The sequence below is a fragment of the Erythrolamprus reginae genome, chromosome 3 (assembly GCF_031021105.1).
Source record: "Erythrolamprus reginae isolate rEryReg1 chromosome 3, rEryReg1.hap1, whole genome shotgun sequence".
NCBI lineage: Eukaryota > Metazoa > Chordata > Lepidosauria > Squamata > Dipsadidae > Erythrolamprus > Erythrolamprus reginae.
Window position 1 is genome coordinate 206593927 of NC_091952.1, and position 6583 is coordinate 206600509.

Genomic DNA, 6583 nt, shown 5'->3' on the forward strand with positions numbered 1-6583 from the left:
AATGAAAAAGTATCTAACCATGTTTCGGATGGGCTCTGTAAAATACTCAGGTGAAGGGGAAACCCAAAATTTGGGGCTAAAACTTAAAGTAGTAGCCAAGAGATGGATAAAGAATAATTCAGAAGGGACATTGACACTTTTCAAATTATGAGATGTAATTTTATTCAGTGAGTTCTGCTACATCAGAAAGCTATTTAGAAGGGTTAATAAACAGTCAATCCAGGGCCTGAGAGGAGCTAACTGGCAAGCATGTATTCTGCAGATACATTTCTGTACCTTCTGGAAGAACCCTGGAATTCTGAGTATATTTAGTGAGTAGCCTTAATAGAAAAAGAAAGGTAGAACTACATGCATCTTCTTGTGTCCTCAATAATTTCACTTAATATCCATGTGTGCACTGACATTTCTACATAATTTTTCAGGAGATAAAAGCTTCATGCCCGAAATCTAAGAATATTTTTATATGCCTATAGAAAGGATAGAGGTATATATTATCTCATTTTTTCTTGCTAATAAGGTAAAGGGAGTTTATCAGCATCTTTTTTAGGATCCCCTCCCCCCCAAAATTTTTCCAATCCTATAGCCCTATAATTTCCTTATGACCTTTTGTCCAGCTATTAACCAGGACTACATCTGTGTAGCTTGGTAACAGATTTTATTAAGAAACTATTTCATACATAAACCTGATTTACCAAGGGATTTGCTTAGAGTACCTCCACTCCAATCCAGCCAGCTTTTGAACTGAACAAATGGCCTGAAACCATTGAGCTATAGCCAGGAATAACCAAGTTACCGTATTTGATTGACAGCTAATTTACTATAATTGCTGCAGCAGGTACCTAAGTTCAGGAAAATGGATAAATTTTGGAAGCTAATATCTTATTTGTATCTGTTTCATTCTTGTTATATGCTAGCTCTGTCCCAATTATGTCCTCAGAACTAAATCTCTTTCAATGTAGTTGAGCTGGCAGAAAAGAGCAGCAAATCTTTCCTCTGCTGACATATTGCCTGAAATGGAGTTCTGTCAAGCTTTACTTGGCATTGGAGAGTAAACATTGCAAAGCCAGATGGGCATTCTAAGGCATGGAAATGGTGGCAATATGGCAGAGCTCCTATTTTTCCCTGGGTGGGGGTAGATCAAGATAAAAGAGAGGGACATTACCCTCTTACATTATTATTATTATTACATTATCAAATGTCAGTAATATCAGGGTGGTCTTACTTTGATCCCATGTATTCATGGAAACCCAGAATTCCACTTGCTACATACATGGAGAGCATAATGCCAGTCCCCAAATTCCGGCAATTCAAAAGAATGGTACACTTTTCTTTCTCTGAGAGAACTAGGATATCAGCCTTAGCAATGAGATGATTATTATCATCCAGGGTATCTAAAGGGCAGCACATTGCCTATGCTGGTTGAATAATCCACTGAAGGGATGAGTCATTTCTAAATCATGGTGAATAACTGATAAGATTTTCTTCTAAAAGCCAAACATCTAAGAAAATCATGTTTTTTAAATTTCTTAATCAATGTAAAAATCATATGCTGGTTATAATACAATCTTGCCACCAGAGGGCACCAAGCTCTTTGAAAGGCAATCCTTTTAAAATCTATGGATTTAATTTTTAAAAAAGTTTTGATGAGACTGCACACATGTCATTTTAACACAGAGGTGCATCACCTGTGAGCTTGGGGCAGTATGAGAGTCCTTGAGTTCAACTCCAAAAGCTTTTACCAAATTAAAAACAGCAATGTCTTTAAATATATCACTGGAAAGTAATGTTACCTATAATCCACTTCAACTGGAAATGAAATGCAGGGTGGGTATTGTCCCCTCCACTACTTTCTGCAATGCACCCTCTTGCACATGACTTAAAGCCTCTGGCACACCATCCTTGATTTGAAAAAGTTATACATCAATACACTCCCATGCAAGTAGCTTATTTATTTGAAAGAAACATATTGCAGTGAAAAGTCTCATCTTGTAGTACTCATAAATATGTCCAGATGTTATAAATTGAAAAGGTATTTTAAAGGTTACTCAGAGTTATTGATAGGCGGGCTGCCCAAAGAACGACATGTTTATGGCTTAGCTACATAAATATATGGCCAGCATTGCAAAAAATATATATTGCTGATGCAACATAGCTAGTTTGCTTTCTCTGTCGCTTCTGTAATAAATGATTTATAAAGTACAATAGGTACATTCGTTTACTGCTTGTCTTTACTAACCCAACTGTATTTGGGACCAGTAGCTCTGTTACTAACCAATGAGGTCATAAAGTGAAACATCTTGTGATTGTGCCTGACTTAGGACTTCAGTTCTGGCAGTGGTTAAGCAAATTGTCAGAGTAGTTAAGTGCAGGTCACCTATTCACAACTTGCAACTTCCTGCCACTTTTCCCATTGTCTTTGCTTCTCAGAAGGCAGATGTTAAGTTGCAAATGGCAATCACATGACTGCAGGATGTTGCAAGTATCCTAAGTACACATCATCAACTAAGCACCCAAATTGTGATCAGGTAACTGTGAGGATGCTGTGATGACCACAAGTTCAAGGACCAGTCATAAATCTTTTTTCATAACTTTGAACAGTTGCTGAACAAGCAGTCAATAAGAGAGTCTTCACGATACATATTTAAATTCTTGTTTCTTCCTTATTAACATTTTTAAAATTATTATTAATACATTTTAGCATCATACCAAATCCTGCAGGTATATTACATTGGATAATTAACAGATGCATCCTAAAAGTGCAAAGGAATTTTAAGAGCGATACAAGTAAAACTGAAATGCAAGCAGCTCCAAGGTTAAGGCAGTGGTCCCCAACCTTGGTAGCTTAATGGCCCAGCTAGTGGAGGGGAGGAAAACTAGGCCACACGAGTAGCAGGCTGGTGTGTGTGTGCACATAGCCCTTGCACAAGTGGTAGGCCAGCATGCACGTACATAGCTTGACTTGCACTAGCAGGAAGCCAGCACATGCATGCATGCAATTGCCCACTGACTTGCTGTTCACACAAATTGAGCTGTATGCATGCATGCTCTGACCAACCACTTGTACAGCCCAGTTCCAAATAAGCCACAATCTAGTAGTGGGCCACAGCTCAGAGGATGGGGACTCCTAGTCTAAAGAGCATTGTTCACTAATTTGTCTTATGCCTAAATAGCTCTGGCTATAATTCTTTATCAGTTTCAGTGTTCAGGGAAATCCATTCCTTCTCCATTTTATTACATAGGTAGAAGACTTCTAGTAGGAATAGCACTTACTGTAATAGAATTAAACACAGCAACTTTGCAAGAATGATTTTCCATCTAACCTGAAGATGTTTGCTCACTCAATACTCAACTTACCCAGAATTTATCTTACCTCACTATTTTTATTTATTAATTTATTAATCATCTTTGTGGTTCAATACTTTTATAATTTTTGGTAGCATCCTCTCAACCTATTGTAAACCTGTCAATACCCATCTGGAAAAGTGGTGCCCAGAATCATACATAGTACTCTAGGTGTAGTCTTATCAATTCAGAATAAAGGGAAATAAGCTCTTAATATATCACACACACACCAATGCAACCCAGAAATATACCAATCTAGCAGCTGTCTCACACTTCTGTCTCATGTTTAGCTTGTTCTCAATAATCATTCTCAAGTCCTTAGCTTATATAACGTTTCCAAGGTATGAATCTCCATCTTAGATGTGTATCCTTACATTTCTCTTTTTAAAAGATACCTTATTCTTCTTGGTCCAGTATCCCAATCAATCAAGTTTAAATTGCAATCATGGTCTGATTTTTAATTGTTCGTCAAATATACATATCATTAGAAGCTATATTCAACTAATAAATACTGAATGACCAAAAAGTTTTGAAGAAACTTTTTTTTGAAACTTTTTTTTTTAAAGAAAAGCAGTATTTTATAGTGATTTCTGCTTGATTGATTACAAAGAAATAAGCAATATCTTATGTTCTGTCGAGCTCTCTGGTAGAATCCTACCAAAAATGCACAGATACAATTTCAGACACACACATGTTTGAAAATTCAAAACAATGTTCTTTATAATGAAAATTCACTTAACCGAAGCCCTCTTTTGGTATAGCAAAGAGCACTTGTCTCCAATCAAACTGGTAAATTGTAGAAGTCCCTTATCAGTTCTGTGATACTTAGCTTGCAGCTGTGAGGCAATTCACAGTCCTTCTTCTTTCACAAAGTGAAACACACTTTGCCCTGGTTTAGTTTCAAAGCGGGGGAAAATCAGCACACAAAAGGTCAGTCAGTAAAGCAGTCAGGAAACACAACGATCAGATTAATCCTCCATAATGGCTAAACCCACAGGCTGCTATTTATAGCAGCCTCACTAATTACCACAGCCCCACCCAACCACAGGAGGCCTCATTTTCTTTGATAATAATCTCTCAGTTGTTGTTGCCTATGCATCGCTCTCCGCATGCGTGGCTATATCATTAACTCTTGTTCTGAATCCAAGGAGGAGCTAGATAATTGATCTCCTTCTGAGCTGTCTGCCACACTCTCCTCCTCCCTGTCACTCATGTCTTCTTGGTCAGAGGAGCCTTCATCAGCAGATTCCACCGGGGGGGGGGCAAAACAGGCCTGCATCCACAGTCCTTGGGGCAGGAGCTGGGCCAGAGCTAACCACAACAATCTTTAGACTTCAATCACATTTCTGAATGGAATGCCTCATGTAGCACCTCAAAACTATGCTTTCCCTTAGAAAATTCTTCAACATTTTGTTACTGATCTGGACATCAGTTAGTCTGAGCAATTTTCTGATTCACTTGGCAAATGTTGAGAATGCAAAATGAAAAAAATGAAAAAATGGGCCCCTTCAATGAAGCTTCATCTTCCAGGAATCTATCTCAATTAAGAGCCCCATGCTGTTCTTTCTTAGAATTTGGAATATTCTGGCATGTATTCTGGCATGTCATAAATTTCTTAGAAAAGTATTCTGGCATGTCATAACTTCCTTAGGAATCAAGTCACCCAGGTTTTTGGAGAAAGTATATTCACTGTGCTAATTATCTGTTGGACAGGAAGGAATATGGCCAAACCTGACATTCAGCATTACATGCAAATATGAAGCAGCTTTTATTTAGAGAAAAGTAATTGGCAATATAGGTAATTACTGTTCTTTAAAAACAATCCATTGCTAGCAGTTTTGGATTTAATTCAATCTCAGTTGACTGATATGAAAAGGAGGATTTTTGCCATGTACGGTACATTATACTGATTGCATGGATTAGAGATGCTTTTATATTCCATCCTGGCTTTTACAAATCTTTTTCATGATTTTACTCGGTTCTTGTACCAAAATTGAAGAAGTTGATGGGGAAAGATGGATTGCCCTATTAAATTTTCTGCCAAATTATCTGCTTCCCATACATTTATTGTTAACTGCCCTGAGCATTAGTTTTAGTGAAAAAGGAGAAGATAAAAATGATGAAATTCTGATGGTGTATATAATAAGACTGATATAAAAGCTGCTATCAGGATGTTCCTGGATTACTTCTTTTAATGAAAGTTTCTTCATGCCTAAAGCCAGCATCAAGCTACAATCTTATCTGAGACATCTGGACTTCTCTCAATATCTTACATATAAATGTTATGCAAGGGTGGAAAGTCTCCCACACAATCGTTTTATTCCAGACTGATGGTCCCTAAAATTGCCTTCCAGAAGCAACTTAAAATGGAGCTCTTCCTAAGGGGATTTGAGAAGTGACATCCAATTATTTATTTTTTTTGGGGGGGGGGGGGATGCTTCGGTTTTTTAATGTTTTTAGTTTATAAAATATATTTAATTGCACTGTGATTGAATGTTAGTATGTTATATCTGTCAGGCATGAACAATGAGATCCATATGTGAGCTGTTCAATTAATTATTCTATTACTCAAAGCATTACATAGGATTCTTCTTAGATTGGTGGTTTGGACTTGGTGTGTTTTAGATAAGGTTCAACAGGTGGGTAGGATTTCACTTGGACTTGGTGTGTTTTAGATAAGGTTCAAAAGGTGGGTAGGATTTCACTCTGTTGGGTCTACATAGAGATTCCAGACTAATTCCCTACTTCACCCCATGGCTTGGTCTCTCTCCCTCCCTCCCTCCCTCCCTCCCTCCCTCTCCCTCTCCCTCTCTCTCTCTCTCTGATGGTATCTTCCTGCTGAAATCACTGAGGGATTGCAGCAAGTATAAATGTAATTAATTAAATAAAAAGATTAAATGCTCCACTGTTGAGCGTCTATTAGTGTTTGAATAATGTTTGAATTTGAACTTTGCACTTATTGTTTACAATACAGCAGACAGGAGTTAGCTAGCAGATCTGGCAATTTATTGATATTTTTCACTATAACCCTTTGGAATACTTTTTGAGATTTTTTTTTCAGAATTTCTGCCTAAGTATAATCAGATCCTACTTCAAGCAGAAGTTATGAATGGCAAAGATTGCTACATCAGATGATGTTCAGGACTACAGTATTGTATGGTGAGTAGATTTGAAGAAATGGCATCAGCATAACGAAGAAGAATTGAGTTGCATCAGAACTATTGCAAAATTATCTGGATTT